Source organism: Rhamphochromis sp. 'chilingali' (genome assembly GCF_963969265.1).
Source record: "Rhamphochromis sp. 'chilingali' genome assembly, chromosome: 14".
Lineage (NCBI taxonomy): Eukaryota > Metazoa > Chordata > Actinopteri > Cichliformes > Cichlidae > Rhamphochromis > Rhamphochromis sp. 'chilingali'.
Window position 1 is genome coordinate 32,600,895 of NC_137941.1, and position 25,250 is coordinate 32,626,144.

The 25,250-nt window shown below is 42.7% G+C and overlaps 1 protein-coding gene across 3 annotated transcripts in view; it reads left to right on the forward strand.

The window, feature by feature from the left end:
- The first annotated feature begins 292 nt into the window (after positions 1-292).
- The window catches only part of sema5ba (sema domain, seven thrombospondin repeats (type 1 and type 1-like), transmembrane domain (TM) and short cytoplasmic domain, (semaphorin) 5Ba), a 202,201-nt gene continuing 177,243 nt past the window's right edge, over positions 293-25,250 (forward strand). For 2 of the 3 annotated variants that reach the window (XM_080902212.1, XM_080902213.1), the window contains exon 1: positions 294-470. The gene's annotated coding sequence lies outside the window, so the exon portion shown is untranslated. Of the gene's footprint in view, positions 471-25,250 lie in introns of all 3 variants that reach the window. The other variant, XR_013974011.1, reaches the window with a different exon arrangement.

Genomic DNA, 25,250 nt, shown 5'->3' on the forward strand with positions numbered 1-25,250 from the left:
TGCCCGGTTACCCCGACGGCAGGTAGGCTGCTGTTGCATCCCAGACAACAGCACGCAGGGCAAACCTTTCCCAGAAAATCCCTTTGGTCTTTTCTTAACTCGGTGCGACTGTTTCTGCACTGGACATAGGCAGTGTTGTGACACTCTTTTTGCTCTCCGGGGTGTCCGTGCGTATGTTCCTCCCGATTGCGCTTGCAAATCGGCCTCTTACTCCCCCCCACCCTCCTCACCACCCCCAATCCTCCACTCCTCCCCGCTCTCCCCCAACCCGGTGGTATCGTCCGACGGTAAAGAAGAGAGAGCGCAGTTGTCGGCTGCAGGTCTCTCGGAGAGGAACGCGCAGCGGCTGAGGAAACAAGACTAGAACCCATCTCTATTCTGGCTCCACAGCTTAAAAACTGCGACTGTGATTCTCTCCTTATCTCTACCTGGCATTCTCATCAACTTAGGGAATACAAACATCTTGCAAGGTAAAAGAAAAATCACTTTTCCCTTCTTTTCCACTGCAAAATACCTGGGAGGACTAATACAAAGCACTTTTTGGGTGTGTTGTGCACCAGTTTCCAGCTTGTATCCCGCTTCAGATTTACGAAATGGATTGCAGTTCGACTTTGACTGAGGTGTTTGATTTTTTTTTCATATTAAAGGCAAATCAGCACAATAGCCTGCTGCAGCTTAGCTGACCTGCACAGATAAAATAAATAAGGGACCCTCCATCACTAATGGATTGGCTACTCGAAAGCTTTATTCAGCCATGCTGTGGGGTCCGTTTCTCTGGACCATTTTTCTATCAGAGCGGGGTTTGAGCGGTGGGGCTGTGTTTTTATCCTAAATGTCAGACACTTTGCGGATATCCTCTTTTTCCCACTTTAACTGCTTGAGGCAAAGTGATTTGTCCGTTGATATAGCGTGTTATTCAGAGCTGCTCCTTTATGTCTCGCCAGTTTTACTTTCCACTCACGTTTCATCCCAGGATCAGAGGCGCATTTGTGGGCTGCAGGAGCTGGCTGTGCCTGCCACATTAGCACTGCCTCAAACTTACTTTGTGCTGCACGCTGTCCTGTAGTCCCGGTAAGAGGCAAGACGTGGACTTAAAAAGCAACCTTGTTGGGAAACTTGTTCCCGTTGTTAGGAGATATGCTTGGGAAGGAAAGTGCATTTTTTGGGAGATTGTGCGCCTGGTCGGCATTTCTCTTTTTAAATATTTGTGTGCGCGGTAACCCAATTTGGCGGTTCAGAAGTTTGGTGTAAAATCGACCACCCTGTCTTTTCTTCCCGACTGTGCAAGTGAATTTTATTGTCTGACTTAAAGACGGCCAATAATGACCTCATTGCTCATCACTTCCGATAACAGATTAACAGCTTTTACGCACGGGTTGAGCAGCCTTGCGCACAACGTTTCGGGTGTTTTGTTCTTTCCCAATCCCAGGAAACGTTAGTGAGGCTAATTCTGCACAAGAACACTCAGAAAATATTCATGAGCTTGTCACTTGGATGAATAGCTTCTCCATTTCTCCCCGATAAAGACACTTCAGATTTGTAATAGTTTAAATTGTAAAGCTGTCCAGGTAAAAGCGCCTGAGGCTGTGGATTTCGAACAAAGAGATACCCTATTATAAAAGAAATAGGTCGATTTCATTTTGCGTAAATTTGAGTTGATTATCCTGAAATGATTTGTCAAGAGCTCCAAAGCGGACCGTGTTGTAGCAGAGCAACAGAGGGCAGTGTTGAGCGGCACTGTACAGCTGTGGCGACACCTTGCCAGGTAACGTCTGCTGTAGAGTTACAGACAATCTGCACGCACACAAGTTTGGTCAAATGAGCACGCAAAGAGACTTTCATGAAGTATTGCTTGATTGTTTTTTCTTTTTGTTTTAATCAGTCGATCAAATGCCAAAAGCTTACGCACAAACTTTTATCTGGAGACAGTTCACTGAGAACAGTTTTCAGAGAAATTTTGTGGCTGGAATTTTTAAGGCTTAAAATATTAAATCTTATTCCCCCCCCCCCCCCCCGACCAAATTAATCAAACAGCTTATTCAACTGAAAGCTATTTTCCTGCAACAGCGACTATCATCTCTGGGCTCTTGGTAGTTTTTGTGGTGCTGCACTCTATTCATCTGTAGCTTTTTAAAAAAAATGTTTTTATTGAGCCCCAGTTGTTCAGTTTCTTCAGTATTGTAAATTAATGTATTATTCATTAACACTCAAATATGCACCATGGCTGGTGTGAGTTTTGGCAAAGGTGATGATATAATCCTTTTTTAATGCAGCTTGTTTTTTTTCCATACAACAGACAAGAAAAAAACATATTTAATATCCTCAATTAGCTACAATTAGTAATCCACTAAAGACAGCTTCATAGTGGTAATTTCCCACTTCCCTTTCTGTGGAATAACAAGGAGCAACCCCATCATAATCCAGTTATAATTGATCACTTAAACTGCCGTAACAAAAGAATTTCCCAAATATGGGATGAATAAATTTGCCACATCATCTTATTTCATCTCATCTGATCACCAACCCCCCGTACCCTACATTGGCATAACTATTGCTTTTATTTTGTTCATTCATCAATATGTGTGAAACTACCATATCTCCCTCATCTTTTGATTGATATTCATCCATTTGACAGGTTTTGTTAGGCCCAGATGCTTGTCATATGGATCATTAACGCTTTTGTTATTTGGAGAGCTGTTTTTAGTATCCTGGGTCACTCCATTCAAATGGAAAGTAGGTTCATCTTTGATGAATTTATGAGGGCTCTTGACAGGTCCTGGTGGGGCAGAATCAGACCTGCCAAGCAGAAAGAGATCCAAAAAAAACAATCCCAAACTGGATAACCTCCCTGCAACCTATCCCCCTCCAGCTATCCTCTTAGAACTACTCTACGTTCACTTTCCCCTTCTTTCTCATTTTCCATGTAACTACAGCGTGTGGAAGTGTTTTGTTTTCCCAATGTTATCCAGGGGTCATGTATCTCCATGGCATCTAATGGCGACATAAATAATTCATTTCCATTACCAAATATGATAGGTGTGGAATAGACGAGCTGGCGGCCTTTTCATCAGATTTTTAATGATGCATATTTAAGTGTGATATTTCTGTTGTCGGGCATCATTTGAGATGCGGTGAACAGATATGAAAGTTTAATGTCCGGAGAACTTGATCTCTCCTCTCCTCCACCTGACGAGGATGAAACGCTCAATATGGTCTGACCATCGCAGGTGCGCGAGTGTTGCCGTGAGCACGTCTCGTCTAAAGCGATAACAGACGGATACAGATAAGAAGTGTGATTGTGTCAGGTTTGATGCCACTTTTCTCGCGCAGTTACCCTTCATATAGCTCCAGTTGTATAAAGATGGAAAAGGAGCTTGAGGGATAAAAATAACAATAACTCTTGCTGTTGACAGACTGTTTTGTCATTTCAAGGTGTAGGTTTTCACCATCCAAGAAACCAAGGTAGAGAGTGGAAACTGACAGCTTTCACAGAGCGATATCTCTGCTGTTAGTCTGTCATTCAGCTGTTTGACTTTTCATGCACGCCAAACAAGCTGTCCAGGACATCTGCTGCCACCCGTGTGAACCACACCTCACTTCATTTATGCACTCTATCATCTTATGTCTTTTTTGAACCCTGACTTGAGAGTTCCAACAAAAATAAAAACACCCCCAAAACCAAAAACCTATCTCTGCACTTTCAGGAAGGATGCCTTTATGGTTACAAAGTAATGAGTGGTTTGCAGGGGTGCACAATTCTGCCTGTTGGTCCTTATTTTGCACCCCTTTGTGTGTGTATGTGCGTGTCCTTGCTATGTGGAAGTAAAGAAAAGAGATTTTTTACAGTTTTAAAGTGGCCTTCTGGAGCAGGATTCACATGGTAATCAGGTCAGGGTGCACTGAGGAAAAACAAAGCTGTCCAAAAGCAGAGAGAGGGTCCAAAAGACGTGCTGTTTTCTTTCTTTCTTTCTTTCTTGATTTTTTTGTTAAGATATTTCAAGGAGTGTGAAGAGACACATGGAGAGATGCTGCCTTAAAGTGGCTCTGTATATTCAGAACACTGCAGCCACATTGGAGTGTCTGTTGCTCTCTGTTATGTTAATATAACGCCAGATTTGAAATAACAGCGTCAGACACTATGATTTGAGGTGGCAGCCCTCGCCTCAATACTCGCCGTGGTCTTTATACTGAGAATACAGAGCTCTGCTGCCTAGTCACCTGAATGTGATTATGTTGTCCCACAGTACTGACATAAATGTTGCCATTTTCCATTCACACACACACAGACACACACCGAGGGTCGATTGAGGTCCCGAGCCTCATTTTATTCAAAATGAAATCATTCCTCAGCTATGTGACAACTTAGAGAAACATTCAAATTTTGGCTCAGGCTTGTTTCTTGCTTTTTTTTGTCCTTTTTTTGAGGTTGATGTGAGTGTTTTGTGGCCAATTTTACTGTCAGAAACAAACTGCAGCTTGACAGATGCACTTTGCCTCACCGCCGCAGCAGCACCCTGATGAGAATCTGCATCAGATTTTTTTTAGCTCAGTCTTTTGTTAATGACAGACTCGGTTTGAGGAGGAACGTGTACTTGCAATAAGCAGACAGTTTGAGCCGTCAGCAGAGGGAGGCCGAGCGGTCTGAGCTGGTGTGTGGAAATGAATAATTCCACAGTGTCTGTCTGGGTCCCCTCAGCCTCCCCAGATCTCATTGTTTCTGAATGCAGAGTGTACTTGGCGTGGCCTTCACTCACGCTGTCTGGCTGTTTGTAACCTGGCCTTTCTCTGCATTGACAGACAACCTCGTTGTCTGTGAAATCCAGTACGGCAGTAACGTCTCTGCCCCCTGTCTGCAACCCTGCTAATTAAAGCTTGATGCGACCCAACAGTCTCAATTTGTCTGCGGAACGTTATCATCATTGTTTCCTCCTCTGCTATTTACAAACAAGGAGAATAGAGATAAAAATGGAAAGCCTGTCAAGCAGGAGGGGAAACTTGATTTTTTTGAAGCTTTAAATGATTATTGGAGTTTAAAATTAGCATGCAACAGATTATTCTTTTCTTATTTTCCATATGTGAGAATTTGCTGCTTAGCTTGTTGGCTGAAACATTTAAACTTTGGTCTTGGGGAGCTAGTGATGAACAGCCTCCACATTTTCTAAGAATTTCCAGATGAAAAGGATTAATTGGTTAATAAAATTAATAATTAATTAATAATAAAAAACAATTAATAACAGGTGTGGTTTGAATAAAGGCGACTCTGTTCCTCATTTGGAGGGCAGCTTTTAAACTGGATGTGCATTCTTCCCAACATGAGAATATTCTGGGATTTCTGTCTTTTTCCACACGTTCTCATTGTTACCCCTCTTGGCCATTAGACGAGGTGTGCGAGAACGCGCGTCATGAACGAGCGTGCGCTCATACGCGCATGTGTGCATGTCTGAGCAATTTGATTTTTCTCTTTGTGTGCATGCGAAGCGGACGTGAAGGCATGTGCCTTTTCTCTCCCATCCCTCCTCCGTTCAGCCTCGGCAAGGTCTGAGCAAAGCCGGAATAAAAGGGGAGCGAGAGGAGGAGAAAGTACTCCCACAGTTGATTTGACTATTGTGAGGGGGAGGAACACTATTTCCATTGATGCTCTGGATGCACGGCTCAAACCCCCAGAAGCTTTAGGAAGGGAGCTCATTCAAGGCTTGGTGTGACCCAGAGGACTGATTTGGAAGATGGGTGTTGAGCCCTTTGTGGGGACGGTGGGAACATTGTTCCCATTCCACCGCTTTAATACTACTGTGAACCACTGGCTCTGTGAGATGGATGGGCTCTCAGGTTGTCTGTTTTCACTCTAAAGACACCGGAGAGGTCTTTTATAGTGGAAGTTTCTTGAATCTTCCAAGTCAAAGAGATTGTTTCTGCAGTTTCTAGATAGAATATATTAGATTTTTGTGTTTGTTTTGGGGGTTTTTTATGTAAAAAAAAAAAGAAAATGTTGTAATTTGGAAAAGTAATTTAAGGATCTCCTCTCTTTGCTCTCAGAGAAATCATAGTTGAGCGACAAATCATTAACACATCTGGCCATTGTTCAAAGGTAAAATCACATATATTTACCTTTGATTTTGTCATAGCTGCAAAGAAGAAAGAACAGGATGCTGTACCTCTGCAAAAACCCCAAGCCCCAAGCCTCCTCCTTCAAGTCAAGTCAGTCCGCATGAAATAGGTCAAGAAATCATAAATCACAATTTTGCTTTTGCTTTGAAACCTGTACACATTTCCGCCTCTGTTATAACCTTTGATTTAAGGACAAAAGCTGACCTTCAAAAACTGAAACAAACAAACAAACTTAGAACAGGGCATCAGACGGCAATGATTTCCTTTCTGAATTCCTTTGGCTGAAGCAAGTAGTTTGATTTGATGGGGTGGCTGTAGCTCAGGTAGTAGAGCAGGTCACCTGCTAACTGGAAGTCTGCACCAGTCTGCATGGCAAAAATCCTTGGGCAAGATACTAACCCCAGGTTGCTTTCCAGTGCATTCATCGGAGTGTGAATGTTAGTTCGGTAGCACTGAAAACCTAGAAAAGTGCTTGTGAGAACGGGTGTGATTGGGTGAATGAACAAGTTGTATAAAACACTTTGAGTGCTCATCGTAAAAAAAAAGCTAAATAAGAACATTTAACATTTACCATTGCTTAAACCTTCCGGATGGTATTGAGTATGTAAGAGCACTTGTTTTGAATGTCTGAGTTTATCTGGCATTACTCAGAGTGGATTTGGACTTTTTTAATACAATGCAGAAAGCATATTGTTAAATCAACAGATGGCAGGTCTCTACTTCACTGGTAACCTGACGTGCCACTGAACCAGCTAGGAAGTTGTTACCAGTTTTCCAAATAGGTAACATGTAAGCTGTTTGGAAAACGAGCAGCATTTTTCATTAAATAATTAGCACATTATTGCACGAGACATTTGATTAACACCACATACCAAAACGTCATCAAATAAGATTGGCGAATTACACAAAAGGTGTAAAGAAGTAAAACCTGTCGCAGTCTGAGGGGCTTCAGAAAGACGTTTGTGATTCCAGGTCTATGCAACAAAAACAAAACTGTGTATAACTGACATCATCTTCATTTCCAAAAGACATTTGTCAAGTGACTGGATGAACCATCTATCTATCTAAACACCCAGGAGAAGAAGGCGAGCACTTCCCTTTATGTTGTTGATTGAACCGCAGCTCTCATGATCGTGATCTATCGAATCGTGCGAGAATTCAGCTGCCTTACAAGGTGACTTTACTGCAGTGAATGAACGCCATTCTTTCTCAACAGCCCCTTCACTTGTTTGTTTCCATGTAGGCGTTGAAGAGCACTGTCTGAAAAGTTGCTGCGCGCTTTCCTGTAGGTGTTTCTTTGAACCGAGATCTGGTAAAAAAGCAAAGCCTGAGCATGATAATATGTATTTTCATTCCTCTATGGAAGCATCTGGATTGCTACGTTTTGCCGTATAGAAATTCAGGTATGTGGAGCAAAATATAAATACAATGGAAATTGGTTGTCTGAAACCTGACCTAAGCCTGAATGCACAAAGCATAAATAAATCACGTTGAGGTCGACAGAAGTGCTGGTATTTTTCATTCATACACTTTAAACATTAGATTATACGACTAGGAGTCTATAAAAACTACACTTGGCTGTATAAAGTGTTCAAATATTGTTAAGTGGCTTCATCAAACTCATACTTTTGCTTTCGAGTCAACATTCCTCTCAGGGATCTCAGGGCTTCAGGTATTTTGCTTCAAAAAGACCCATTGTGTGCAGCTTTTAGAAACCTCTCCTAATAGACTAAGGCTCATTTTTACCCTGCAAAATGATTATATCTCTCCAAATGGAGTCATACGGTGAGATCTAAACTCCTTTCTTCAGTTTGTGCTCTGTGAAATAATAGGTTTGAAGAAGGCAGTGCAAACAAGGCTTAAACTGATATGCAGAGGCAACTCATGCACTACTCATCTAGCTTTTTATTTACACGCTGACAGGAAATGGAATGACGATATACATTATTTGTTTTTGTTAGAGACTATTTGGCATGCTAAGAAGCTGCCATTATTCAGTATGTGACTTCAATAGTACCAGGCGCTTTGGAGACTATCAGATAAAGCTGCTGAGAATTCCTGATGTGTTTACTTGACATTCGTTTGCAGTATTTTAGATTTTTATCAGCAGCCTCTGATAGGTTGTAGAACTGGCTCATTAGAAAGCGCAGCACATGCATCTCTGCCGGTCAGCAATCTGGCGTTTGTGAGCGCGCCTGTTTGTTTGTTTGAGTATCCATGTGTTTGTGTCCGAACATATGCGTGTCGGCTTCTGTTGTGTACATTTGCAGTAATGGCTAGAAAATCAGCAGCAGTTAGTGAAAGCGGGCAGCTGCTCTCCGATTATACTGTTACCCACATCCCCACATTCACGTAGCATGTATAATTGGACAACCACATGTCAGGATGCGATGTGCAGCATGAGCCTAATGATTTTGCAGCACTAAATACGATTCAGTGGCGTTGTCCTTCTTCCAGATAATGGCTTGAAATCTAATGCAAGTGGAGAGTAGAGAATGACAGAGTTGTCCTGGGATCCTGAGAGCGCCGTGGGATAGTTGTCATCATTTTTATGAGTCTATGATGTATGAAGGTTGAAAAAGTCCTTATTATTGTACAGGAACAGTGAAAATATGGTTAATATTAGGCTGCCATGATGTTACGTGCCGTGTAAGCGCCCACTCTTTCCTCCCACAAATACCTGAAACATTTCAAATAATTTCCAGAACAAAGAATAGAGGACAGTGGAAACAAAAGCACAACTTTTCACGTGTAGCAACAGCTTTAGAAGGACAAAAGAGAGGACGTAGAGGAAACTCCTCCCTGGGAATTTCGAATGTGTTTTTCTTTTCATAAAAGGAAATAACATTTTACAGAAAGGTGGGAACATTATGGATAACCAACAAACACAACAACCAGCTGATCGAGCCAGGAAGAGCGCAAACAGGTACATAAATAACTACACGTGAAAGTTTATGTCTTGTGTGTCTAAAAGAAGAAAACATATCAGCCAATATATTTGAATATCAGATTTTTAAACTGCCAAATATCGGTATCAGTCTTAATAATCCTATATCAGCTGGGCTCTGCTTTGCTGCTTTGAACTAGTGGATAATGCCACGTCGACAACTCCAAAGCCAAGTATAGCTCCAGTAAGATCAAATGCGCTGAAGTGCACTGGCACAGAGATCCCACATGGTGTTTTTTGTTGCTTTTTGATGTCTACTTTGTCACGCTGTTCGCCCTTTGTTTTTTTCTGATTTCCCTTTAGTGTGACAAGTTCACATTTCCCCATCTAAATGTTTTATGCAGTTTGTATTATCGCTGCCCTGACCAGATAACAAGAGGCATGCGTGTTGAATAATTACTTATCTCCTCAGGTACCACAGTGAAATCCACCAAAAAAACCCTTTTGTTACCTAATCTTCACAGCTGCGTTATTCTTCTTCTCAATCCAAAACAATCCACGCCTGCTGTCAGCCTTCTCCAGAAAATCAGCATATATAGACGTGTACTTTTGCAAGACGCAGCACGGTTCTGACAAAGGGAAGCAACAACAGAGAGCATATACACTTATTTTGTGTGGCAGCTATAGACCTATTTCACATCTGAGGTGTCAAAACATTTCAGCTTTTTCAGGGAGAATCCGATCATGCTATTATTCATTGTCTGCGTCTGTTTTCTTTTGTTTTTTTTTCCTGTCTATTTGACCTGCGTAGCAATGAGCACTCAGCAATACTCCAGCTTAACCTGACAGACTTTCAGGAGAAATTATTCTGCCGTGTCTTTTGACCTTTTTGTGTGGCTCTTGCCAGAAATCTCTTGGTTTTAAGCCAACAGGCAGACCGGAATTTGTTCTTTTTCTCCGCCAAAGTGGCTGATTTGTGATTCATGCTGCGTGCGAGCTGCGGAGTTTTTAATGGTCAAATGCAGACCTTATTATCTCCCCAGAGAACTCACTTCGATCATACTCACTGCCGTGTATATACCCCCCGACGCTAATGCTAGGTTGGCCATGAAAGAACTTTCTGCAGCCATTAACAAACACCAGAATAAACACCCCGAGGCTGCTTTTATTGTTGCTGGCGACTTCAACCACACCAACTTAAAGACAGTCCTTCCCAGATTCCACCAACATGTCTCCTGCCACACCAGAGGAGACAAGACTTTAGACCATGTGTATTCCAACCTGGCTGGAGCCTACAAAGCCACACCCCTCCCCCACATTGGACAATCGGACCATCTCTCCCTGTTCCTTACACCTCGGTATTCACCACTCATCCAACGTGTGAAACCTGCTGTGAGGACAATTAAAGTGTGGCCAGAGGGGACAGACGCAGTGCTCCAGGACAGATTTAAAAACACAGACTGGAATATGTTCACCCACACAGACCTGGACCAGTATGCCTCATCTGTACTGGATTACATCTCCGAAACCACAGACAGTGTCACCACCCAGAAACGGATTACCATGTACCCCAACCAGAAGCCTTGGATGAACCGGGATGTTCGTCTCCTCCTGAAGGCCCGCAACACCGCCTTTAGGTCAGGAGATGCACATGCCTACAGTACAGCCAGGGCTAATCTAAAGAAGGGCATCAAAAAAGCCAAACACCATTACAAAAAGAAGGTAGAAGAACACTTCTCCAACTCCAACCCCCGACGCATGTGGCAAGGACTCCAGACCATCACAGACTACAGGACCACCAAACCCTCCCCCGCATCCTCTGATGTCTCCTTCCTCAACGAGCTCAACAACTTTTATGCTCGTTTTGAGCGAGGGAACCCCACAACCACAACCAAAGCAGACGTGACGCCAGACCACCAACCTCTGACTCTCTCCCCCACCGATGTAGGAGCGGTGCTGAGCAGGATCAATGTCCACAAGGCTGCAGGTCCCGATGGCATCCCCGGGCGTGTTCTCAGAGCGTGTTCTGAGGAGCTTGCAGGAGTGCTGACAGACATATTCAACCTGTCCTTGGCCCATGCTGTGGTACCGGCCTGCTTCAAATCCACCTCCATCGTCCCGATACCCAAAAACTCCAACCCATCTTGCCTCAATGACTACCGCCCAGTAGCACTCACCCCCATCATCACTAAGTGCTTAGAGCAGCTGGTCCTAGCACACTTCAAATCCTGTCTCCCCCCCACCCTGGACCCCCACCAATTCGCATACCGCCAGAACAGGAGCACAGAGGATGCAGTCTCCATCGCACTGCACTCTGTCCTCTCACACCTGGACAACAACAACACCTACGCCAGAATGCTGTTTATAGACTTCAGTTCAGCATTCAATACAATCCACCCCTCACAACTCATCAGGAAACTGACAGACCTGGGCATCAGTTCCCTCATCTGCAAATGGTTACTGGACTTCCTGACCAACCGCCCCCAACACGTCCGGCTGGATAACCACTGCTCATCTACAATCACGATGAACACCGGTGTACCACAAGGCTGTGTGATGAGCCCTTTCCTCTACTCCCTCTTCACCCACGACTGCAGACCTGCTGATGGTTCCAACACCATCATTAAGTTTGCAGATGACACCACGGTGATTGGCCTCATCAGTGACAACGATGAAGCCGCCTACAGGGAGGAGGTGGATCGTCTGGCTGAGTGGTGCGACACAAACAACCTGCTGCTTAACACTGAGAAGACCAAGGAGCTCATCGTGGACTACAGGAGGAATGCTGACCCACATCCACCCATCCACATTAAGGGGACGGCTGTGGAGCGTGTGAGCAGCTTCAAGTTCCTGGGAGTCCACATCTCCGAGGATCTCACCTGGACGACCAACTGCTCCAAGCTGGTCAAGAAGGCTCACCAGCGCCTCTTCTTCTTGAGGACTCTGAGGAAGAACCACCTGTCCTCAGACATCCTGGTGAACTTCTATCGCTGCACCATCGAGAGCATCGTGACCAACTGTATAACAGTCTGGTACGGGAACTGCTCTGCCTCGGACCGGAAGGCGTTGCAGAGGGTCGTGAAAACTGCCCAGCGCATCGCGGGAGCACCACTTCCTGCCATAAAAGACATCTACAGGAAGCGGTGTCTGAAAAGGGCTGGGAAAATCATCAGAGACCCCAGTCACCCATCACATGGACTCTTCACCCTCCTGCCCTCTGGGAGGCGCTACAGGAGCCTCCGGACTAAGACCACCAGGTACCGGAACAGCTTCTTCCCCACAGCTGTCAGACTCCTGAACTCTGCCTCCTGACATCTGACCCACGTTAACTCATGGACTGAACATACACACACACACACACACACAATGGACAACTGTACCCTCAAACACACAATAATAACATGGAGTGAACCACCACTCACAACCACTAGCACTTTATATAGCCTCTGTAGAAATTATCCACACCCTCACTTACCTTAACTGCACTACTGTATAGCCCTGTGTAAACAATCATTCTGTACATACGATAATTTTTAACCCTACAACTGTTTACAACTTGCATAGTTCCCATTTCTGTATAGCTGTATATCCCAGATTCTGTAAAGTTATTTATTTCATATTCTGTATAGTTTTTCATATTTATATCCTGTTCATATCCTGTACATAGCTGGTACTCACTACAGCCTGTACATACTTATAGTTATAGAATATTCACAACATACTTCATACCGTGTACATTATAACATAATAGACCCATTTCTATATTATTGCTAATATATATTGTAATATATCTATATCACTAAGCACTTCTGGATGGATGCAAACTGCATTTCGTTGCCCTGTACCTGTGCATGTGCAATGACAATAAAGTTGAATTCTATTCTATTCTATTCTATTCTATTCTATTCTATTCTATACGCTCAATTCTGGATATGAGGCTGACAGGGGAATAGTGCTGCAAGACTGTAGCCTTAATTAAGGACTCATTAGCTAACAGGTGCTGAACACTGAGAACATATACAAGCACAGGCCTGAAATGAGCGAAACAGTAAGTACTGCGAGTGCAGGCACTTCAGATTGTGACCACGATCCTTATTTGAAGCTGAACATTGAACAAAGGTTGCTGTCTTTGGCCAATGACAAGTCTGACGGGCAAGTCAACAAAGTGGAACAGAAAGCACGACGCGTCTACGCTCTTCCTCCCTGGCTTTAAGTGTTCAATCATAAACACATTTTTGTGCCACACTACCTCTACAGCACTGCTGAGTCGGGTTAGCTTTGGTTACTATGGCGATAGAAGTGGCTCTCGGTGGGGGCAGGAGGGTCTGCTTGAGACTGAAGCAGAAAGAGAGGAGTGTGACAGTGATTAATGTCCTGGCAGAAACAGAGACGGTCAACTCTCAGAGCCCCGTTGTCACCATCAGAGTATTAAAAAGCACGCCGCGCCCAGCACCTCGTCTCAAAAGCACCAGAATGGCTGGAGGTTTAATCACAGTCATGTGAATTATTTATTACATAAAAATCTATTACTTTTTGACTTGGTGGATGAAAGCGAGAGTAAATTGAAATGTTGGATTAAGCCAAGAAGGAAATGAGATTCACCTGCGTGTCTCCTAAAATCAATCCTCTCCATCCTGCTGATTAATGGCAGAACATTTGTCTCAGCATCTTGCACCGAGGTAAATGCATCTTATTCCAAAAACATCAAACAAGTCGAAGTGGCCTTTTTCTCCAACCTCCAGGTGGCGAGGGGAGAAGGGGCTACTGTTGAGTCACATGGCTCTCCGATTACCGTGCAGCCTGTTAACAAGGAAGCGAAGTGATGGAAGACTGTGGGCCAAGTGTCTGCATGATAGAGATAAGCGGCCAACTGGGCATCCTCTATCCACCACCGCATCCAACCCCTCCACCCCCAACAAGAACACTCAGGAAATACTATGCCTGGATATTTAACCAGCAGGGTTCAATGATGGAAAAACTTTAGTATGTGGCTATATTTGCACAAAAAAACCCCACTCACGTGCACGAACCCTCCTTGTATTGGACACACTTTTGTATGGGAAAAAACTCTTAAAGCTTTGTCACGGTGACTGTCCCTCTTTCATGTGGCCCACCTGGATGCTTAGGCCAATTAGAGCTCCTTTTCAGGATCTTGTTCTCTTCTCGGGATTTTGCACATCACTGCACTTTTCCTTCCTCTGCTTCTTTTTACTCCACCAACCCGCTGCAACACTGTGGCTGAAATCCTCTGTTGGGCCACTGTACTGCCCAGTGTGTGAGCGTCACGCACTGCTGTTAATCTCCTCCAGTAACCTTTGCACCTGGAATCCATGTCCACCACCTACAGACATTTTTTGCTCTCTGTTACCTGACCCTCTGGGTTTCCATCTCATGTTGGTTACAGTGCAGTGACAGTACAGTGCTTGTGTGAGACCTTTTTAAAAGGCACAAAGAAGTGGCTCCACATATATAGGCAGTATTTCAAGAGATAACATAACCTTGCCATCTTCCCCAAACCTACAATGCTTAATAAACTTATTAGACCACCACCCGATCTAAGGTTTATGTTTAAATTAACAGTATTTCTGCAATGGTTAATCCACCAGCATGTGCAACCTCTTTAATTCAAATAATGTTTTTAACTCTAATGATAATTATTGCTGTTATTTATGAATTTTCACATGTACAGTCTTAGAAAAAAGCAGAAAAAATAGTCAAGCACAGCATTGTCTGCCAAATTACTGTAATTTATGTGCGTTTCTAAACACGTGTGTCAGACAGTTTTATTTGCGTTCGCTTGTGTTTCTGACAGGTGCTCTAATAAATTTGTTTAAGCACAGTATAGCTTCTTCAATGGACTCCAGTGCAATAAATGGGAGGTTTCAGGCTTTTAATTTCTGTTTACAAAAGGCTTAAGAAACACAGCAGGAAAGCAGTAGAGCACTTTCTAGCTATGTGTAAATCAGATGGTGGAAGTTTGATGGCAGAGTAAATGTCTGCCCCCACTCACAGCAGATTGCTCTTGCTAGTGTTGGCCAGCAGCCCCATTCATCACCCGCCATGAGCGGTTTTCTTTTAGGTATGGCTCAGGTCCCAGTGGAGGTTTTGAATGTGTGGCGTCCCCCTGAATGCTAAATGTATTGTTAAACAGACATTTGGAGCAAGGACTGAGAACACCTCATTTATTTATCTATGTGTGCTCTCATTTATGTCTCAGCTCTCAGATTTCTTTTTAACTCTTTCGCCCATAAAGACAACATTTGACGACCTCCCCTGTACTCACAATAACAAGTACTAAAACCTCAGTGTATATTAATAAAGATGTGGTTTGACGACTGTTAGATTACTCTCAGTAACTCTGTAAGCAGGCCTAAAATATGACAGAAACCACTTAATTTAGACAAGAGCTTCAAGGGTTACTCCTAGTAGATCTTCAAGGGGTAAAGAGTTAAATTAATTTAAGACCTTCACTTACTAGCATTTAGACTTTTCAGCCACTGACTGTATAGAAAATAATCACATAACCATCACGATGTTTTCTGGACTGGATTTGTGTGTTTTAAGAAATATTTGGACGAGGATGACGTAATAAGCTATTGCTAGCTAGCTTGCTTGGTTAGCAAGCTGCACACATTAACAGTGTTGCCAACTCCCAGTGTTGGGGAGTAACGGAATACATGTACCGCCGTTACGTATTTAAAATACAAAATATGAGTAACTGTATTCCGTTAAAGTTACCGTTTAAAAAGGTGGTATTTAGAATACAGTTACTTTGTTGAAATAAATGGATTACACGGCGGTACTTCCCTGTTTCATTTTGTCGCGGGTCAGGACTGTTTGGGTTTTGTTTGACAGCTACGTTCTGTCGTTCCAGGCGGCAGCGTTACGGTTGCCATGGTTACAGGGTGACGCTCTCTTTGTGACTGTGTTTCCTGGGTGAGAGAGCGCCTTTTTTTGTTGTTGTTGTTGTGCTAAGCTAAAAGGTAGAGTGTTACAGACATAGCTCTAAAGAATGTAGCCTCATGGGCAGTGTAGTCCGTGCTGCAGGGAGAATGGACTGCCATACACGTTATGTGTCTGTGAGCGCGAGGAGGGAGAAAAAGGAGAGTCGAAAAGCAGGAGTTTATCGTCAAGCAGAAACGGGAGCTGGAAGCATGTAAATATAATAATAACCACTGCAGCCAAGAAGAGTGCCTGACGAGCCCAGTTGTAAGTAAGCTATTAAGACTTGACTGTACGCTGTGTTCGTGTTTTCATCCGAAACAATAAGTTCCGTTAGAGCAGCCTTTCAACGCCTCTCTCTGTCTCTCGCAAGCAAAGTTGACCCAGACAACAAAGTAAAGCTAGTTTTCGGCTACGAGCCCAACACGGAACCTGACGTATTAGTCAGAGGTCCTTTACTACGGTTCAGACCCGCGGACCTTCAGTAATAGTAATAAATCACATTCATGTAGTTGTAAAAGCATGATAATATATTAAGTAATCCGAAGTATTCAGAATACGTTACTCTCATTGAGTAACGTAACGGAATATGTTACAAAATACATTTTGGGGCATGTATTCTGTAATCTGTAGTGGAATACATTTTAAAAGTAACCTTCCCAACACTGCCAACTCCTCAGTAAGGAAAATCGCTATTGGTTGTCCTAAAAGTCGCTAAATGACGTCATCGCCTAATTTGCATAATTGGTCATGCTAATCTAATTGTAACCTATGTTGTTGGAGAGAGAAATAACATCGTGGAAGAGACATAAAGTGAGTAAAAAACGTCCTAAATGCATTTAGAGTTTATTTAGAACTACAAATTAAATTTCTTTTACCAATTATTGTTTTTTTTAATGTCACAATTCCAACCCTGCTCCTTTACCCGGGCTTGGACTGGCAAAAGTGACCCGAAATAGGCACTCTGGTGAAGTTACTTTGTGTGTGTGTGTTTATAAGTAGTTTTAAACCTTGTGATCCACAAAACAGCATAAGAGTAAAAGAGTAAAAGAAGAACTGACTGCGTTACAGCACCCGCTGCTTGTTGAGAGTAGCGCTTTCACGTCTTTTTTTAGCGACGATTTTTAGAAAAAAAGTCGCTAAGGGGTCTGAAAACTCGCTGAATATAGCGACAAAGTCGCTAAGTTGGCAACACTGCACATTAACTGTATGCAAAACACAGACACAGATACTTGCCACTTAGCTGCCACTTAGCGGCTAGACCCTGGCCTAGGCGTGCATGACTAGTCTTACCTAGACTGGTTTAAGCGCAGGCTTTTGGCAGTCGCTAGCATAAAACTGGCGATACACCAAAAAACGTCCTCGCCATTGCTTTAGTTGCACACAGGTTGCTGTGGTCGCCAGTTTGCATGGAAGTAAAACATGTATGTTTTTCGAAATGTGTTGACTGCAGCATTAAAGCATTAAAGTTTACTTTAAGGTCAAATCTTCTCTATTTCTGGAGGCGAGTGTTTGCATACAAGCTGGAATTTGCCATTAGTTGTCAGCCACATGCCACATTTTTCATTAAATAGAGGCTCAAGCTCAGGTGTCATCATGTGGCAAAGATGTATAGTGTCAGTAAGGAGATAAAATGTGGCTTATATCTGAAAAAAACAAAACAAAAACATATTGAAGGATTGTTTGCTGAGATAAAAACATGTTAATACCTAGAATGAATATCAGCAGCACCAGTGAAAAAGACTGTGGAGTGCAACTTAAAAACCCCCCCAAAAAACAAAGCAGTAACATGAGGGAATAATTTTAGATTTAGGCCAACATGCATATCCTAAACAACTGAAGGTGGTCCTCCTTGGGCTCTCGCACTCTGGGGCCTCTGGAGCCTGGATCTCCTCCATGCCTGCTTCATGCCCTGGGGGCGGGGCTATGGCTCTCTACATCCTCTAGTAGACCGTTACATGGGGAAACCTTTCGATTACAAGCGCGCTGATCCACACAGGTGTGCACACGGGTGTTCACTGTTCATAGACATAAACTACACCTCATAGGCTGCTATTTCCAAGCACATTGTGCGCTGTCGGTTCTGTTTGCTACACAACAACATTCAATATTTAGTATTTACTGCTGTTTACACTTAGCTAGATTAACGTGATGGTGTTGTGTTTAGTATGTTGCTGTTTTTTTTGCTTGTTTTCTCTTCTTTTTTCCCCTCTCCTTTCTCTTTTTAAATGCCCTTTCTCACTGTCCCTCTTCCCTTCTGTTTTTCTTTTCTTTTCCTTCATCGTTCTCTCTCCCTTTCCTATCCCTCAGTCATGTCTGTCCCGTCTGTAACAACTGAAAATAAAATAAAATAAATAATAACAACAAAGGTCGATCAAATGGACCAATACGGCGAGGCTGTGATGATCCATTTGGCAAAGTAAATCTATTGGGTCTCCTTGTTGGTCTTCAGACAACAATTCTGACGGCTAAAGAACCAAATGGGACAGGCAAAAAACCCCCCCAAAAAACAAGCGAAGGAATAAACTGCATAAACAAATTATGCTGTGAGGTATTCCCGTCACATTTTTCTCTGTCATAATGCCCTGCTTGTCCCTCCTCATTCTAATGTGTCCTTGTAGTATCTTAAACTATATCAATGTCCAGAGATGTGACCTTGTTATTTCTGTGCCTCCTCTCAGCTGCACTGAATCTAATTTACATCTAACCCACAAGGCTTTATTTACTTGATTACACTACAGTGGTTTGGTCTGTTAACACCAACCTGGCTGGGTGAATGGCGGGATGGTGATGGAGGCAGGCAGATGAATACTTACATCACGTCACTGCAACAGCACTGGCAATTACCACAGGGTCAGACAAGCCTGTGTGTGTTGTTTAGACACATGCTGCTCTCTCATTTTCTGTGGTGCTCTGGTTTCGCCTCTCATTCCAGCTCCTGTGAATTATGTCGCCCGTGGGGACATGGGAAAGAAATACTCTTCACACAGCTCTCTCAAACAACTTTTATGCTGCAGACGTGGCTTCTAAAAGTTTTAGAGGCTTTGAGAGACTGTGAGACATGTTGTGATGCGGCAAGCACAATCAACAGACGCAAAGAAGTAGGGCTTGGGCACACAAACTGAATCTCCAAGAGCTCCTGAGATTGCGTTTTCATGGGCAGCAGTGCAAAATGCAAAAAGGCCTGGCAAAAGTTGAATAGAAAGAGGAGGGTGTGGTGACTTACAACCTCCTCATGCAATGAGACTTTATACTGTTTGTCCAAAAGTCTGAACGTTTGCAGCTTTGCCTGATGTCTGGTTGCTGCAGAGTGGGACAATGTAAGCACACATCACCACAGATTCTGTGCCAAAGACAGATGTTGGGCTTTTAGTTAAGCCTTACAGTGACAGGAGAAATTAATAATGAAATAAAATGTGACAATGTGATACATTTCAATAGTAGAAGATGAGAAACTGTTAGGAAAGTTGGAAAGGAAGCCATGACACTCAGGATTGATGAGGCGCTGTAATCCTAATTGTCCAACATAGGAAACAACAGAAAACCAAGTTATAAGCGGCGGGTCTCAGGTGGTTTTAGTTACTAGCAGAAGCCAGGTGTCTTTTGCATACTCTCAAGCTGCCTGCACTGGTCATGAAGATAGGGTTCTTTGACTCAGACAGCAGGCTGGCGCAGCTCAGAAGCTGTTATTACATGCCCATGTCTCAGTTTACACGTGGAAGGGTCTTCTGTATGCAGAGCTCACCCTGAAAGGACAGATTGTTTAGCTATCAGTGTTTGCAATACTCATAACCTGTGGCTTGCAGCAAGTGGAAATGGGTTCATGGCACCAAGGCTGAGTGTATCTTTAGATATGAATTTCCTAAAACTAAAATATCTAAAGTTCAGCAGTGGTTGAAACTCATATGGTTTGGCTGGAATGAAAACTTCTACTACTTCTCCTCTACTCTTTAAAAAAAGTATTTTATTGTTGGGATTATTCTGTTTGGATAAGGCTTCTACATTAATGCTGGAAGACAAGCATGAAGATGTGATTGTAATAACCTCCACTCTTCTTGGAACACTTTAATTCTGCAACCTTTCTGCGGGGAAATTAATCCCATTCAGCCGTTCGATCATTACTGTAATCCAATGCTAATGTTGGCTGATAAATCGTGGCTCGCTGAGAGCATTCCAGGTGTTGAATGGGGATCTCTGAGCTCTGTGCAGGCCAGTCGAGTTCCTCTGCAACAAAACTGGGACAAGCATTTCCCTGCGGGCCTGGTTTGGCTTATGTACAGAGGTAATGTGGTGTTCAAACAGGAACACGTCTGGAAAGGCATTACTTAAACATTATATTTATGGACTTTATTTGATTGGGATGAAAGGATTTTTAACCACTGGGCTATTTTCTGTGGTTCGCTGTCCCATGTGTATGAAGTGCATATGTATTAAACATGTGGCATGGTGCAAGATTCCAGTTAACACTCACAGTTGGACTGGAAACTTGTTTCTCTTAGCTTTATTCGCAGCGGAGTAGCCTGCTCCAGTCACCCTCGATGCCCCCTGCTGCTTTGACAGCATGCCCCTGCTGGCAGGATGCCCAGACATCCTTAGCGATTTACAAATCAGCAGTGGTGGCGGCCATGCCCACGCGTCTTTGACTTTGCCGAAGATGTGCTCCTATTCATTAAGGCAGCACAAACGACAGAGGGCCGTTTGTGCTCTGGGGCGCGAGGGATAACCAAGGCATAAAACACGAGCCCGTTGGTCAAGGACGGCCAGTTTGTGTTGGCTGGACTTCATTTAACTTTAGGTGTCATTTCTCTGTCCCTCCTGTTTTGTTTCTGCTGCGTTGTGCCTCTCTTCCATGTCGTCATTTGTTTTTGCATGAAGAAAGTAAACGCAGGTAATCTAAATGAGCGTTTTCCAGTGGCCGCATTTTTCTGTGATGGATATTTATTAGCAGGATCCTCCTGGTGCGTCTTCAATTCATTGCCCTTCTGTGATTTGTGTCTTGGATTAGTTTCATTTTAGATTCAATCAAAATCTGATTTTTTTTTTTTTTACAATCGTTCACTGGTAATAAATGCGGCACCCTGGATCTGGAGAAGATTTGAATGGACTGGAATTTTAACTTTTTGTTTTCTCTTGTAATTTCCACAAGCAGCAGGTGTTGCAAACAGAGTCTGAAAGCTAATAGTTTTGAGTATTCAGAAACTCACTTGTAAACTCATATCCTACAAGAATTTGCAAGTTTATGAAGCAGAGCATCAGTGCATCTGTTGTTCAAATCAACCCAACAAAGCATGCGCTCTCCCTTCCTCCCACAGTCCTAGAACGTGCATTGGGTCAGGACAACCGGTGATTCTAAATTGCCCATAGGTGTGAATGTCTGTCTCTATGTGTCAGTCCTGCAACAGGTTGGTAAAATATCCAGGATGTACTCTTTGGCAGCTGGAACCAGCCCCTTCTTGATCCTGAATTAAATAGGTGGAAGAAACTGTGTTCAGTAAACTTTTTTGAATGTTTGCCGTCTTATTAATGGATGTTCTCAGCCATGCTGCCACGAAAATACAGGAAAAAATTGCAAGAAATCTTGTTTGCCAGCTGGCTGGAGACTTTGTGTGTGAAGTTTCTCCCTGCGTCTCCAGCTTGCTCCAACAGTCCAAAGACATGCATGGGTTATGTCAACTGACTTTTGCCCTGTGGGAGCTGCGATCGGCTCTGTAGGCAGTGTATATGTTAAAACTGTCTTCTCTCTGGCTTTCTGTTCCTGTTCTCAACAATGAAATCCTTCTACAACTTTGGAATGCTGAATATTAACAGTATATAGAACAACGATAATTCTATTAGCTTTCAACAGCGAGATCAGTGCTGTCAAACCCTGATGAAAAATACTTGCTGAATGCTGACAGAGTATTTAATCTTTTCGAATAATTGTTTTAATATTCGACAGTCCAGCAGTGGATACCCATTAAGTTGAAATGTGGACACAAGACCTGTGATCATTTTCCAGGTTTGCATAAAAACTGAAGAAAAAAATCACTGTTAAAAGGAGAAAGTCGTTTTTTAGTGGCTAACTTGGAATTATGATGGAAACCTCTTCTGTAACCCATTGAGCTGATATGGTTCCATAATTTCTAAGTACTATAGTTTTAGATCAGTATTAAAAGCCATTATGGTGACATTGTGATGACTGAGGCAGCTCAGATCTGTGATGCAGCAGAATGACCTGGGGTGCTATAAAATATTCTGAAGTAAAAAGACCCTGGCCTGAATCCAGCATCATGGCCCTGCATCTGCTGACAACAGCCATTTGATACTGAGGACAGAGGACAGGACACTGCTCTTTGCTACTGTATACGTGCATGTTTATGTGTTCCCACATACTCCCTGTGATCTAGTGTGGTGACTTTAGCCTCCAGGGACACCCAGACAGCTAGCTGGCACAGGAATGTGACAGAGGCTAAAAGACTTATGCCACCTCAAGCCATCGTCTCCCTCCAATGCCACTTCTCGTTTTTGTCTTTTGTTTTGGTGCCAGACTCTAAATACACCACAGGTGCATGATTTCAAAGCGTACTGTAAAACCCAAGGCTATGAGTGAGGAATCTAAGATGCGCACAACTGACAAAAAGCATTTTTTTCTTTCTTTCTCTTTACTGGCTGATGATAAAGGCACTACTATCCATTCAGCCTGAGTGGAGTGATGCAAAATATGCGCTCTGGAGCTATTGAGAAGCTTTGGTTGTAAAGCATAGTTTATCTTGTTTGTGGTTTTTATGTCTGAATGACCATATTCTTCCTAAATTGCTGCTTTTCTTTGGCTCTGTTGCTGACTGAGTCAAACCCATTTCATGCTTATTGTGATTGCGGTACATCTATCACAGCACATCACTCAGCCTCCATAGCTGTTTGTGGTTTAGTTACACAAACCGCAGTGGCACTTTGTTCAGTGGCTTCTTTATAATCCCTTCACTTAAAGGCTTTCCTTCAGATTTCTATGAATTAATATTAAGACACCTTGAGACAGTTGTATTGAAACTACCCGTAATCACACATTTGAGCTTCAAAGAAGGCTTTCTTAAGCTCAACAACATATCCCAACCTTTAATTTAGCTCTGAGCACTTAAATGTCCAATCAGGTTGGATTTAGTGACTTTAAAACCTTTAATTTAGACAAAATTATATCACAAGAATTAAGAATTAAATAAATGTCAGCCATTAATAAAAAATAAGGTAAGATATTGGCCTAAAAATGTCAATGATCTCACTATTAGATCCTTAGGTTTATAGAAATATTAATGAAATTTTTCACCTATAAAACAAACAAATAACAAATTTATTAAGTAAAGGTTGCAAAACACTGATTGTTTTGTTTTGTTTTTTTTTGCATAAGAGACACTTGAAATACAGTAGAGGCTGCTGCCCTTTTTACAAGGCCAGAGTGATATTTAGATATTCCAGCAACGACTGCAAGCTCAACCGTCGATTAGAGTGTAAATGATAATCTCATGAGTCAGGAAACACTAATGTTATTGAACCTCCTCTTAAAATTTGCAGCTGCGACAGATTTGATGCAACAGAGAGGAAACACATGCTACATAAATTTTAGCCACACTAACACAGAGAAGCATTTTTTCAGTGGCTGTGCCATGCCCGGCATCCTTCAAAAAACAGCAGCGGCTGCATTTTTATGCTGTAACAGATAGGCCTCGGTCCTGGCACACGGCCCTCCAGGGGAGAAAATGACTTAATTAACACTGCTATATTATCTAAGTAATAGCCACACTGGGTTTTTCCTATGACAGATTGCTGTATATTAACATTTTGGGGCTCTGTTTCTAATTGCTCTCTGTAAAAGCATCCAGTCGTTGGCTGTTAAGTAAGCAGGTTTTGTTACTTACTAACCGGGAAGAAAGAAATGATGCCATATGAATGTTGCTGTTTCAGAGTAAATACTCTATATGGGCAAAAGTCTCAGCCCACAACTGTTAACCTCTGAGTTCAGGTGTTTTCAGTCCTGTTGAATCAGGTGTGTAAAATCGAGCACCTAGCCGTACGGTCAGCCTTTACACACGTTTGTGAAAGAACATTCGACTGTGGTATTGTAATAGGATGCAACTATTGCAACAAGTGAATTTGTGAAATTTCTTCGTTTTGAAATTTCTTATGCAGACTTAATAATTGCAAAGATCCAAACCTCCTCTGGCATTAACATCAGCACAAGAACTGTGCGCCAGGAGCTTCGTGGCATGGGTTTCCACTAGGGCTGGGCCATATCATAGCATTCACGGTAATACAGGTATAAGGTTAGGCAATGGTAAGAAAATGAAATATCGAGATGGGTAAAACGCGCATGCGCAGTGCCTTTGTTTTCATACGCACGTGGAAAAAGCGTGCCGGCGATGGAGAACGAGAAGGGCGAAAGCGGATCGTTGAATGAAACAGATGAACCAGAATTGGTTTGTAAAAATGCTGCAACTTCAGTGGTGTGGGACTGGTTTGGCTTTCGTCCCTCAGATACACACCAAAGCACATTTTTTTGGTAGAGCATGCAAGCGGGCCGTTATTACCGTTATTACCGTTATTACCGTTATTACCGTTATTACCGAACCGATTTTATGTGGCACACGGTGTTCAAAAATCTGTCAAAAATGTTTCAGTACGACTTTGCTAAGCTACAAACCTGCACCGCTTGATGGATTGTCGGAGCATTAAGGCTACCGTAGGCATTAGCCTCGCGGAGTGATACGTACTGTGCTTCAACATCTTGTGTGTGTATAACCTCTTTTTAAGTTTTGTGGATATTATACATGGTTATGCTGAGGATATGTCGGCCAATTTCCACTGGAAAAGCCTTTTGGTTAAACTGTCAGCAAGGAATTTGCCTTTGCACTGTTAAATTTTTATATAACTTTAATGCACATAAAAAAACAGCTGCTTGTTTAAGTGAAAATACATTGATGGGGATTTTTTTGCACTAATAAAGTTGTGGAGTTGTAAAGTATTTTGTCTAGTGTCAATTATATCGTCAGTTATATCGTTATTGCAAATTTTCAAATGTATATCGTGATAAATATTTTTGGCCATATTGCCCTGCCCTAGTTTTATAAGTGGCCCAGCACTTTATCCAGTGCATCTATTCAAGGTTCTTCTTGTCTCCTTCTGAGCCTTTTTTTGCCTTTTCTGAGAGCATTGTTCTTTCCCCTCTTTGGTGCTGTAGACTTTCTACTGTGAGATTCTGTAACTGGTGGCATTGTGAAAACCGGTCTGATTGGGATTGAATCTAAACTATGATGGGCACATTTCATAGCAATTACATTGAGCTAGC